This window comes from Asparagus officinalis, chromosome 3 (genome assembly GCF_001876935.1).
Source record: "Asparagus officinalis chromosome 3, Aspof.V1, whole genome shotgun sequence".
Classification (NCBI taxonomy): Eukaryota; Viridiplantae; Streptophyta; class Magnoliopsida; order Asparagales; family Asparagaceae; genus Asparagus; species Asparagus officinalis.
In genome coordinates, this window is record NC_033796.1 from 103,444,221 (window position 1) to 103,458,574 (window position 14,354).

The 14,354-nt window shown below is 38.3% G+C and overlaps 2 long non-coding RNA genes across 5 annotated transcripts; one reads left to right on the forward strand and one right to left on the reverse strand.

Annotated features, from left to right (window-relative positions):
* Positions 1,260-3,667, forward strand: LOC109835510. 4 transcript variants are annotated; one of them, XR_002245627.1, is made up of 4 exons: positions 1,260-1,740; positions 1,873-1,929; positions 2,394-2,743; positions 3,394-3,667. It is a non-coding gene; the product is annotated as an uncharacterized LOC109835510 (long non-coding RNA). The 4 variants fall into 4 exon arrangements; XR_002245626.1 differs by having other exon boundaries at positions 2,394-2,526; positions 2,670-3,667; XR_002245625.1 differs by having other exon boundaries at positions 2,394-2,526.
* LOC109835513 lies at positions 8,345-9,727 on the reverse strand. The gene is made up of 2 exons (XR_002245628.1): positions 9,121-9,727; positions 8,345-8,618 (listed from the first exon to the last, which is right to left on the reverse strand). It is a non-coding gene; the product is annotated as an uncharacterized LOC109835513 (long non-coding RNA).

The window sequence follows — 14,354 nt, forward strand, 5'->3', positions numbered from 1 at the left end:
GAAATATTAGTAATATTCATAATGTAAAATAATAAATTTAAACAAAATATAATAATAATAATTATTACTGTATAAAATCAATTCAGATGCATTAATATATTGTATAGTAGTCAAAATCACATAAATACAATCAACATAAATATTCATAAATAAACATGTATAATACATAAAATATGAACTATGGAAGATAAAATGGATATATAAACAAATGAAAACATAAGAAGAGCAGAAATTTGTAAAATTAAAGGCACCGACATATTTTAGATAAACATACCATGAATGATTAATGACATGTGAACATAAACACTGATAATACATGAAACAGAATATGATTAGACAAAGTTGATAAATAACTATAAATCAATATAAAATATACATCATAAATATAATAATACTAGTATTTAGACCCATGCAAAGCACGGTTTCTAAAAGATTTTCACAACTTGATTGTAGACATTGATATTAACCAAGGGCTCTTTGTGATATTATCCAATATGTTTTGACTCAAATTAATTGTTCCACGTAATAGTATTAAACAATGGAATTTTATTAATAAAAAAAGATTCATAACTTGTAGATCCTGTAGAAGGGAAAAATAACCAAACGAAAACACATAAATCACCTTGGAAATCAACTATATATTAGAAGTGTGGAATTCAACACACCAAAATTGAGCAAAAGCAGCCATATTGAGCTCGGTTTAGACAATCATCCTCATAGTCACCATAAAAGAAGAAACACATACTCCAAACATGAGCATCATTAAGAGCTACCCGCAGAGAAAAAACATATCTCCACCAAACTAGATAGAATCATATCTGTTTCTGCATAGTACTAAACACAACTATACTATCTGAAAAATGTACTATAAATTAAAAATTACAAAATCTCATATGGACTCTTTTACTCTCCCATGGACTCACTTATTTCAAATTCTCTTCAATCACTAGTAGAAATTTGAATTTTCTGGACGGAATATTCTAGACGAAAAAATTTCCGTCTAGGATGTAATATCCTAGATGGAAATTTTTCGTCTAGAATATTCCGTCTAGGATATTCTATTCTAGACGTAAATTTCCGTCTAGAATAATATTGTAGACGGATTTATTTATTTAAAATTTTTTTAAATTAACTAAGCATTTTAGACGGAAACTTCCGTCCGGGTTGTATCCTAGACGAAAATTACTGTCTAGAATACTCAAGTCAGTTTTTATTTAAAAAATCACAACCCCTAAATTCTGCTGCCTATAATTGCCGCCTCAAACCCTAAATTCCCAAATTCTCTGCGCCCTCCCATTCTTCTCCTCTGTTCGAAGGCCAGAACCGTCGTCCCCCTCGATCCCGCGCCCTCCCGTCGTCCTCCTCGACATCTTTGTCCCGTCGTCCTCCTCGACGTTTTGTCGTCGCCTCCCCCTCAGCTCCTCGACGTCCTCCTCCGACATCATCATCCCGTCGTCGCCTCCCCCTAAGCCCCTCAGATCCTCGCCGTCCCGTCATCCTCCTCGACGTTTCGTCGTCATCCTCCTTCGACATCGCCGTCCGAGAGTGCACCCTTCCGCCAAAAAATTCATTCACAAAATTCGTTTCTCCGCCTAAATTCACAAACTCAGAAATAAAACCCCCAAAACTTTTATCCCCCTTCAAACCCTCTCTAAACTTCTTTTTCTCTCTAAAAATCCCTCTCATTGTAAACCCACTTCGTCTTCCCCCTCAAATCTCTCGAAATTTCCCAGTTTTAAGGTAATTTTCGTCCCAGATCCTCGGATTTACGTATCAAGTTCGAGTCTTTGACGAGCAAATTGAGTTTTTTGAGCTTGAATCGAAATGGGTGGCTTATTTTGTTTTTATTGTAATTTTCTGTTGGTTGTGTAGGGATTCAGTTCGAGAATGGACTCTATGATTGTAAGCAAGTCTGCGTGCTCGGCTCGGGTAAGTTCACTGCTCATTTTTTAAAAAATTGATTTTTTGGTGTTTTCACTAGAATTTTGAGCTTAAGTTTTATGTTTGTTATTTAAGATAATATTTGTGTTATGTTCTTTATGATCCTGTATGTGATAATAATTTGAATTAGCGTTTGAGCCTGTAGTTGAATGATTTTATGGTGGGCGAGTATATTGGAAGGTTGGTACATTGGCTGAATATGATTGAATGATGATTTGGGTAGAAGGTTTAGTTATACTTTTTCATATGGTTTGTATTTTTAAGTTCTCATTTCAAACTTTTTAACGCGTAATGTAAAAACTATATTGTATTTGTATGGTTTGTATTTTTAAGTTCTCATTTCAAACTTTTTAACGCGTAATGTAAAAACTATATTGTATTTGTTTTCGATTTGCAATGGATAGTTTAGCTGCTAATTGCATGATTTTGTGTTTACTCCAACTGGTGTGAAGTATTTGCACAAGAAAGCTTCAGAATATGACATCGGGATCTATTTTGAAGCAAATAGTCATGGAACAATTCTATTTTCAGAAGATTTTATATCTATCCTACATGATGTGGAGAAAGAGCTTGCTTCTTGTCCAGGTTAACTCAACTACCTTATATCTATCCTACATGATGTATTATAAGTGTGGCAGCTTGGAAGATGTGTGCTTGGTGTTTGATAAAATGCATGTTTATTCTTTAAGTGTTACAATGTTTACTAACGATATAAATGATGACTTCAGATCACATGGCATTGAAACAATTTGATACACCCGATGAAAAAGCTCCAAACTCATTATACAGAGAAACATGACTTGTAAGCATTGTCGACATACAAACATGAGAAAATAAGTAAAATTTATTATTGTTAAATTTCCTCCCATGTTATTTTTAATTAGTTTATGCTTGCTAGGTGTTTGCTAAAATGATCTGCAGTTAAATTAGAATCAGTGATTGATATGTTTGCATTCTAATTTATAACTAATGTGTTGAATGGCTTGTGTTGCATTTCAATTTGTGTTTGTGAATTAGGCGTGCTTGATTCCAAGTCATTGTGTATGTTAACAAATTGATTACAAATTGATGGTGTAATTGTAGTTTCATTTGCATTATATATGATTACAAATTGATGATTACAAAATTTGGCTTATCCAGAGTTGAACAAGTTAACAGTTTAGGTATCAATGATACAAAATCAAATGCGATAGTCTGGTGTCTTTGTACATGCTGCTTTTTCATTTATTTAATTTTACAATGCAGATGTAAACATTGAGATGAAGTGCCTGGTTCAAACAACAAATATAAGATATGTGTTATAAATTATACCCTTTGTTCTGGAAATTGTTTGGGTATTTGTTGTTCTCATTTTGATTAACTAGCATACACTCTAGCATACACTCATTTTGATTAACTAGCATACACTCATTTTTGATTAACTAGTCTGGTGTCTTTGTCCTTGGTTGATAGTTCATGAGCCTGGAGCTTCCGATGCTGTGGAGGTTTCCGTGTTCCAAAAGTGTAGGCAGTTCGGACATTTCACCCACCACGAAAGTAGTATAAATTGGATTCTTAATGTATATTTGATTTTTCTCATTGTCACGTGACTGATTTTGTAATGCTAATACAGCCATAATGACGCTACTTGCTGTATTTTTTGTGAACATGTATCATTCGGATTGCGCATTCGTTTGCAAATTTCTGGTGAATATGTATCATTCGGATTGCACGTATTTTATGTGAATTAATTAGTAACGTTGTTATTTGTATTTTTTTTGCTTCATTCTTCAATGCACAAAGTAGGTTCCTCACCAAACAGCAGCAAAAAAAAACTACTGTAGCATAGCATCTTAGACGGAAATTCCGTCTAGGATGCTTTTTTAAAAAAATTTAAAAACATCAATTTCCTTCTAGGATGAGTATTCTAGACGGAAATTTCCATCTAGGATACTCATGCTAGGCGGAATTTTTTTCGTCCAGGATGCGGTATTCTAGACGAAAATTCCGTCTAGAATATTCCGTTTAGGATGTATTCTAGACGGTTATGAATTCCGTCTAGAATATTCCGTCTAAAATGTATTCTAGACGGAATTTTCGTATAGAATACTACATCCTAGACGGAAACTTCCTAGACGCGTATTCTAGATGAAATTCCGTCTAGGATACTCATCCTATCCTAGACGAAATTATGTGTATCCTAGACGGAATTTTTCATCTAGGATGCCTCATTTTTTAGTAGTGAATATTATCATGATAATAACCCTTCAACTTTGGTTCTTAAAAGAACTTTACATCACCAATCTAATTTGTATTAAACCATATAAAATTTGTATTATGACCTACAAAGGGCTTCATATTTTTACTAAACCACATAAAATTTATATTACTCAAATCAGCTACCTAAATGCAATTCCACAATCTAATAACTAATCAATGAACCCAAAAGCTATATTTAATAAAATTATTAAACTATAAATATGAAGTCATTTAAGAATTAATTAAGGGAGAAGCAATCATAATACACTGGTAAGTTTGAAAACCAAGAAATAGCTAGCAAAAAAAGTATAAAGATAAAGAGGCCCAATAAAAAAATTATAGTCGAAATCCTTAAATGACGAATCAAACACTGATCAAAATGAAACATGAATAGAAAAAAATTGATCTAAATCAAATGTGAACAACAAAAATAAGCCCTAGAAAAGTATTTGACCGCATGAGGTCCAAATCTTACCGCTAGCAAGTTTTCCTCGTTTGTACGGTCTGATTGAATCAAATCATATAAACACATCAATATGATTTCCCTAAAACTAAAATAAAATCTCAACAAATCAACATATCATAACTTTAAGAGGACACATCAATATGATTTCCCTAAAACTAAAATAAAATCTCAACAAATCAACATATCATAACTTTAAGAGGAAATCTTTAAATATGAAAAAACTAAAAGGCTACCTATAGTAGTGATCGCATCTTGATTTTCTCGACGACAATGGCCGATCATAGCCAGCTCATCCCTACAATAAAACTATAATTAACATGAACTAACATGTATTAAGTGCAAAGTTAGTATAAAATTTGATGATATGTTTATAAATACTGATTAAACATTTGTGAAGGTACCAGTTAACAAACATAATAGGACTATGGACAAAAGAAAACACATGAAAACATTCAGTTTTTTTAGTTAAATATATTTACTAATTGTAATATTATGATTTTTTACATCTTATTTACCATAATTAAAAATAAGAAAAGGTGCATCAGTATACAAATAGATTACAACCTCAACACTCTGAGATTCAACTATGTTATTATTATTTAAGTAATAATAAATACATGATGGACCAAGGTTCAAGTGAAAGACTTACCATCAAGGTCTCTCAAACACTAAATTCTGAAAATTACAATTAGAAAAAAAATACTATTTCTCCAGAACTTCTCTAAAAAGGCAACAATGGAGCTAGTGAGCTACAATATTTATATTTTGATAGGTTACATACCATACTTCTAGAAAAAGCTTATAACTATCAACCAACACGAAGAGCCCTTGGTTAATCTCAACGGCTACAATCTTGCTTACAAATCATAGGTTGTTTATTTTGACTATATAAAAGAAATACAAAGCGGGAAAAGAAGATGAAAAACATCAAGAATGACAAAGAAGAAGCGACTATAACAACATAATGAAATAAAGTGCGAAATTACCTTGATGCATTGTGATCCCAAAAAGCAGTAACAACTCACCTAAACACTCCATGAACAAAAGAAAATTCACTTGAATCCATTTTTTAATGCAAGAGTATCTGTCGCTATTTATTAGCATTAGGTTATTTTGAAAACCAAACTTATGCAAATGAGCTCGGATATGCACAAAATTAGTACATTAGTGAAAAATGCCCTAATAAATAAAACAAATACTCTAAGCCAATAACAAAAGTAAATATAATAAGTTCAAAAATAAATAAGTGTGATTGTCTCATAATTTGGGGCTCCAAGAAACTTTAAGGGAAATATTCTTGGTCTTGCCAATTCCACTGCTTGCTCTAGTAATCCACAGAAACTAATAGTCAAAATATTTTCAGTTAAGAGCACAAAAAATATTAGTTAAATTAGAAATAAAATCATAATGTACTTGGATTATCCCATTTCCCTCAACTTCTTCATGCTTCACGTGTACCTTCGAAACATAGAAAAACCCTGGTCACCAAAAATAAGCCATTAGAAATGGGGAAATTGAAGGGTTTTCGATTTTATCATCGACGTTGAAGAGGAAGGCTCCAATCAGCGCATGGTGGCTGATCAAAGAGCCAACTACAAAAAAGGAGGACTGAGATAGTTCCCGGTGGTCTAGGATTAGGGCTAGGGTTTGATTTCAAAAGATATGTAATTTCTTGGAGAGAGAGAGTTCCCGGTGGTCTAGGATTAGGGCTAGGGTTTGATTTCAAAAGATATGTAATTTCTTGGAGAGAGAGTGGGGTCTGGACATGATAGCAGATGAAAGAGAGAGAGAGAGAGAGAGAGAGAAAGAGAGAGAGAGAGAGAGAGAGAGAGAGAGAGAGAGAGAGAGAGAGAGAGAGAGAGAGAGAGAGAGAGAGAGAGAGAGAGAGAGAGAGAGAGAGAGAGAGAGAGAGAGAGAGAGAGAGAGAGAGAGGGCTCAAATATAGGGGAATTAAGGTAAGGGTGTGAAGATAGGAAGAGGGATTCAAGCTCAGTGAGGATTTTGGAGATTCGGTGTTGTTGTCTTCGTAGAGAGAGAGAGAGAGAGAGAGAGAACGTGGGGCGGTATGGGAGGGGTTGGGGTGGTTTTCCCAAAAAAAAACCACTTTGTAGGAGCGTTGGTGTGGAGTTGAAGGAAAACGTGGGCAGGTGAAAGGAAAATGTGGGGAGGTGGTTATTTTTGTAGTTGGTTATTTAAATGTGGGCATGTGAACATTGTTAATTAAAAAATCTTATGTTACTATTCATTATAAATTTTTTGTTGTTCTCCTTTAGTAATACAGAAGTAGATACGTGCATACTCTATAATAAAAAGAGAAAGTAAGTATAAAAGAATAAAAGTAAAAAATAACACAAAGTAAACGAAAAAAATGAATAGAGGATGAACAACAAACAATGACAAAATAAAAGACATAAAAATCTAAAAATACCATAAAATAAACACTGAAAAAATTACATGCGTATACAATGTATATTGTCACAAAGGATAAAATAATACTTATAAAAAACAAAGCAAACAAACAAAAAATATGCAAATGTATTATAAACAACCTATGAGTAAATATCATACATACCCACAAACGCTATTTAGAAGTATCTTTATATTAATTATAAAAGAATAATAATCAAAGATACAAGATAACGTAACAAAATCTATATAATTAGTAACTTAAACCCCAACCTAGCAATATGAATAAATGCTTGAATATCTAAAATAGAAATACTTTGTTTATAGAAATAACGAAACGAATGTGAACATATTAAAACAACATAACCAAGACAAAACTGACTGATAAGAAAACTATGTACTTAAAATATTATGAGTTGAATAAATAAAGAATAAGAATATAATGCATATGTAGAATATCAAAATCATGAACTTATTAATGTATATCATTAAAAATACGAATAATATATATAATAATCTAGAACATAAGTAAATGATAGATGATATGACAGAAAAGCGCGCACATACACAATGTAGATATGCAAAAATATATTTAAACATAAGAAAATAATCTGAATATCAGATATGCTATGTGATGTATATGTGAAGTCTAAAGCAATGCGAAACACTTAATGAACATGATTTGAACAATTGAAATATATAATTAATTATTTATATTTTTAATAAAAAACATACAATATAACATTGTGTGTGATACATAAAATAATATAATAAATAATACAAAAATGAATACAATCAAATGATGTATAAGTCAAACCAAAGAAAATATAGTTGTAAAAACAATAACACATTAAATAATGACTGGTACGAGTAAAAGTTATACAAAGAGAGTGTAGTCGGGAAGTGAGGAGACAAGAAACAACGGGAAGTTTCGGAGTAAAAAATGATAAGGTAGGGACTAAGATATAATTCATCAATATGGTAGTATAATGGCTGACTATATCCTTACAGATGAAATATGATATGCGTCTAAATTATTCATTATATTCTCACTGGTAGAAACTCGGGACCGTGACTTGCATGGGCCACCAGAAAAAACTTTCACGCCCCGCTTTCCAAAATCGGGGAATCAGGACGCGAGCAAGCCCACGACGTATTAGACTGAGGAGAAATAAGTACTAGACCATCTATACTCAATCTAATACGCTAAACGTCAAGCAATATAAAGTGAAGGCACATGTCCCCGATCACAGTAGTGAGAATATAATAAACAACTCAGAACAAAATGATACATATCACAACTAAAACATCATCTCAGACATAATATTTGGGCCAAACATACCCTTATACAAAACTATTTGAATGAAATACTGAAAAAATATATTATATATTGATCAGGCGGAAATGGAATGTGCTATAAAAGTAAACTAAGGATCAACAACTAATAAAAGAAATGACTAGGCTTCGATTTCTTCTGCTCGGTCTACAAAGCACTCCTGCGAAGGATCCTCTGGCTCCTGTACGACTCCGAACTGAAGTTGTCCGTCTTCTAGATCTGACGTACAACCTAAGAGAATAGGAGTACGTCAGAGGGCATGACACACGGCAAGATCCCACAAGGAAAAATAGAAACAGTCGAACGACCAATGTAATAATAGTAAAAATAAATGGGAGTATGGTACTAGAATTCTAATAATCTAAATGCAATCTATCATTAGAATATAATAATCAGAAAAATCCAAAAATCAATCGGGTAACAAGGTCATGTAGCTAGCGATCAGAATAATCATCCAAGTAACATGGTCATACAACTAGATGGAATTAATATTTAAAAATCTACAACTCGAGACGTAGTATGTCGAGCGAAATAATCCAAACAAGGAAACCCTCATGTATAACGTAGTATGTCGAGCGAAATAATCCAAACAAGGAAACCCTCATGTATATACCATATGTCTCAAATTATAGATAATTAAATATTAATCTCAATCTATGTATGAAAAGAATATAACTAGTCCGTATCTCATAAGAATCCATAATCATCTAAATAACGAGATTATATAACTAACCATCCTATAACAAGTTATTGGTCAATTTCTCACATAGAGTCAACATTCATTTTCTCGGATAGCTGACTATTCACAAATCCTCTACGTGCATCCATACCTGCAAAACGGTTCGGTGAGAGGACTACACACAATCCAATTTTGGTCTGGTCCAAACTCAAGCAAAACTTGGGTGACGAAATGATTTCACTGACCAAGTGTGAAACGATTCATTTGGCCCAACAAACCAACCCCAGTGCGAAACGGTTCACTGGTGCGAGTCTGGAAGATACATCAACAGCCACATCCGATCACATGAACCAAGACTTTTCAACCCCAACTCTTCTTGTTTTTCTAAGTCAACATACACCTGTCACTAAGTCTTGTACAAGGCCACTAAGGTCATGAACTACTAACAGTTCTCAATCACAACAAGAAATAATAGATACAATTGATCATGTGCAATAATATCATGGCATATCACATAATTAAATTTAAGAATTATAAATCATAACAGTAACTATTAATAGTACGGTGTGTGTGTATAGTAGCGGTGAGCAGATCAAAAATAATTTCTTTTTCAAAATAGATTTCCTTTAAATTATTTATAATTATTCTAAAATAATTCTGTTACTAAAATAAATTCTTTTAAATCATTATAATTATCTAAAATGATTCCGCTGCCAAAATAAATTCTTTTAATTTATAATAATTATTCTAAAAATAATGTTTTATCAAAATAAATTATTTTAAAACATCATAATTATCCTAAAAATGATTCTTTTACCGAAATAAATTCTTTTAATTCTGAAAATGCTATTTATCACATTACTATGATTTATTTATTATTATTCATTAAACAATCTCACAAAGATAATTATATCACAATCTAAATGCTACAACTAATCACAATACAGTCAAATATATACATATAATTTATAAGGAATCTAAATTCAGATTTGAGCAAGAAGGATCTTGCTTATGAGGGTGAGGGTCCTGATGACGAGGTGATGATGCTACTGCAGATGTTTTGGACTGAGGGGGCAGCGGCAGCGAGCTCCAGGAGTGGCGACGACGAAGCGGCGTCGCTGCTGGTGGTACGACGGCTGATGGAGAGGCGACGATAGAGAGAGGGGCTGCAGCGGGTGTGCTCGGCTGTGGGAGTTCAGCAACGATGGCGACTGAGTGAGGTGAGGGCCTGTAGACGACGAAAGCAGGGTGTCGTGGCAGTGTTCAAGGGCCGAGGGAAGCGGAGGAGGGTGGCGACGACGGAGGGTGACGGGGCTTTGGGCTCGGTGACGAACGGTGATGCTGTCGGTGGTGAAGGGGAGCTCAGGGCGACGAGGGGTGGGCACTAGGCAGATCTGGGCTGAGCTCGAGGAGGGTGTCTATCATCGACGAACGGAGGAGTGGGCAGCGAAGTCGTGACGGGCGTTGGAATGAGAGGGTGGTCGCTCGAGGTGAAGGAGGAGGCGGAGGTGACGACGCTGGACCTGGTTGAGAGGATAACGACTCCTGAATGGAGAGCGGACGATTAGAGAGATGGGCTGCAGCGGGTGTGCTCGGCTGGCGGAGTTCAGCAAGCGATGGCGACTGAGTGAGGTGAGGGCCTGTAGACGACTGAACAGCGGGTGTCGTGGCAGTGTTCAAGAGCGCGAGGGAAGCGGAGGAGGGTGGCGACGAGGGGTGACGGGGCTTTGGGCTCGGTGACGAACGGTGATGCTGTCGGTGGTGAAGGGGAGCTCAGGGCGACGAGGGTGGGCACTAGGCAGATCTGGGCTGAGCTCAGGAGGGTGTCTATCATCGACGAACGGAGGAGTGGGCAGCGAAGTCGTGACGGCGTTGGAATGAGAGGGTGGTCGCTGGAGGTGAAGGAGGAGGCGGAGGTGACGACGCTGGACCTGGTTGAGGGGATAACGACGAATGGGGTGGAGGCATTTAAGGAGGAGGGAGTTGCAGCGGCGACGGGGATGGCGGCATGGTCGTCGGAGCTTGGGGTTGGAGGAGATGGAGCTGGGGTTGGCTTTGAGGGAGAGCTTAGGGGCGGAGGAGGAGGCTCTCTAGCGGGGGACGACGGGTGAAGGAGGAGCTCGGGGCTGAGCTAGCGCGGAGGGACGACGAGGAGGGCTGGCGTGGTGGAGGCGCGGCCTGGAGGTAAGGTCGATGTGGTTGGAGCTTGGGGCATGGTTGTGTCAGGGTAATAGTGGAGCTCGAGTTGTGACGTTGGCGAACGGAGGTGGAGGAGGCAGCTGAGAGGCCATAAGAGGTGCAGCTGGCGCGTGGCGAGAGGAGATGAACGAGAGATGAAGAGAGAGAGGTGAGCTGAGGAAATAATAGAGGAGAGAGAGAATGAGGGGGTGAACTCGAGGAGGTATTTGGGGAGGAAAACACGGAGGAGTGGGGGATAGGGATATGAGGGAGAGAGGGAATCTGGGAGCGGGGTAGAGAGAGAGTGTATGAGAGCTGAGAGAAAATGAGAGAGAGAGAGAGAGAGAGAGAGAGAGAGAGTCTGATTGGAGAGAGAGAAAATGAGAGAGACTGATTGGAGGCTATCGTTCTTGGGGGAGGGAATAGCCAGATAATTACTATCGTGCTGATTAGCTAACAGCTATGAATAGAGGTAGGGGGATAATGGTCCAGGCTAAATACTAATACAAGATAACTAATAACAATAATAATAACAAACAACCAAATATTAATTTAAAAAGTCAACAATTAAATTTATAATTAGCAAAACCTTTAAAATAAATATAAAACCGAATTTTTAAATCATAGAAAATTATAAAAATTGGAAAAAAAATATAAATACTCTTTTAAAAATAATAATTTAATATTTAAAATACCAAAAAATTATTTAAATTAGTATTAAAAATTTAAGTTATTACATCTCCTACCCTTGCTTATATATTTACAAAGAGCAGGAAAAGCAAAAGAGAACAAAAGGGAGGAGGTGCACATCATCAGGGTCCCTGGGTCGGATGAGAAGAAGAAGCGCCGGGGTCCCCACCGAGGCCGTCGACAGGAAACTTGTTGACACCCAGAGCCAGCTCTAACCCGCCTCCGCTCATCTCAATCTTCGTTAAGAGATTGAGATAGCTGGATACACGAGGGGGGGTAGAGGCGGTCGGGCGCAGGGAGAGCATCAGATGATATTAGTGAGGCTAAGTGGTCGACACCAGCCTTACAAGCCAATGCCACCTTAGGTTTACCCAACGGGGCCATGTCGCCAGTTATCTACCACCTTGGCCCTATACTGCTCCGAATCCAGGCGAGTCAGTCAATGCTCGAGATCTATGACGCGTTGCCTCGGACACATGATGCGCCAACCGCTCCCCATGAGATCTCGCATCAGTTGTTCAACCAAAAGAACTCCCGATTGAGCGTTCTCTTCAGCCGCCTCCCTGAGGTGTCTCTTCTGATTCCAGCTTCCGCCTATAGATGAGCCACCTCTTTTGATAAGCGTTAGCCATTAGACCCAGCTACTTGGCTGGGTCCTATAGCCACTCAGGAGCCTCTCCTTCTCATCTAGCTCTAGGCGCCACGCCTCTTCCCTGGCAGCTAACTCAGCCTCCAAAGCAGCTATCTTTTTCTCTGCCTCTTCCTTGGCTGGATATGCCTAGACTGACTCTGCTCGCCACTCCCTTGCGATGTCCTGCATATACTCGAGCTAGGCATACAACGTCTGCTCCAGTAAAGCCCCCCCGGATTAAGTGGGATTAGAGTCCCAGATGCAGGCATGCACTTGGCATCTCCCTTAAAATCCTTTCATCCTCTGGCAGGGTGTAAATTCATGGACAATAGAAGCAGGGGCCATGATCGAACCTAGGATTGAAGCCTTGGCATCCAGGGGCACCTCCTACACAGACCGATCGCACTCGGGGAATTCCCTCCTTGACTAACGTAGGTAGTGAAAATTTCCTAGGTGATAAAGCTCGTCTAACTAGCCCCGCCTGCCGAAAGCTTGGGCTCTTGTGCATTCAACATAGCCCAGCAAACCTTGCCTGTTTATTGAGCTTGCCCGCAGAGCTCAACTATGCCCAATTATTGAGCTCGCCCGCAGAGGTCAATCTCACATGTTTATTGAGCTCGCCCGCAGAGTTTAGTGGCCTATGTTTATTGAGCTCGCCTGCAGAGCTCAATCTCGCCTATTTATTAAGCTCGCCCACAGAGCTCAGTCACCCCTGTTTATTGAGCTCGCCTGTAGAGCTCAACCTCCCATGTTTATTGAGCTCGCCCGCAGAGCTCAACCTTCCCTGTTTATTGAGCTCGCACGCGGAGCTCAACCACATCCAATTGTTGAGTTCGCCCGTAGAACTCAACCTCTCCTTGTATTATTGAGCTCGCCCGTAGAGCTCAATCTCGCCTATTTATTGAGCTTGCCCGTAGAGCTCAAGCATCGCCTGTTAGCTTGACTCATTTGCATGAATCAAGGTTGTCAAATCATTGAGCTCGCCAGCACGAGTTCAACCTGGCCTGAATGCTTCGCTCGCTCGTATGAGCCAAGCATGCCTACATGGAGTTTGCTCACACAAACTCCGCTTACCAACGAACGCCGGCTCACATGCTGGAGGGGTCCACCAACCGACCTCGTCTGTTCGCCAAGCTCACCTGTAAGCTCGCCTGAGCATTCAGACAACTCTCAAGTTTGCCCATAGCTTTGCCAGCCTCGTCCGAGTAGAGCAAGTGGGTTGCTTGCCTGTGTGAGTGGGCCTACCCACTTCCCACGTCCTGAATGATGATGAGGCATGACTCTCATCACCCCTATAGTGGCCACATCCCACAACTAGGGGAAGACATGATGCTCCTCACTCATTGGTTACCATATCCTATAAATCAAGGGATGACCCATGTCATCCTTTGCCTATTTAAAGCCTCCTTTCAGCCAACGTGAAATGGGCTTGACATTGTTATTGAGACTGGCATCTTGGAGATAAAAAGATCAACACTCTTCTCAAGGCTCTTCGCACTAAGGCCTTCATTTGGCTTGGCTTAGGAGAATATTATTAGCTTCCTGCTTAGATTGTTGAAGTAGACTTAACCTAAACTCTCAGATTTGAGGCTCACGAGTTCTCTGCAAACTCTTGCATTGTAGCTCTCTCTCTCTCTCTCCAAGCTCACGGCTTTGGTACTTTTGAAGCTCGGGTATAGTCAAACTTAATCACTCCGGAGCCTCTACTGCGTACTGAAGCTCTAACCGCAACTTCGATCGGATCGTCCAAGGGAAGCAAACTTGATGCGAGCATCGAGGGAGGCGTCCT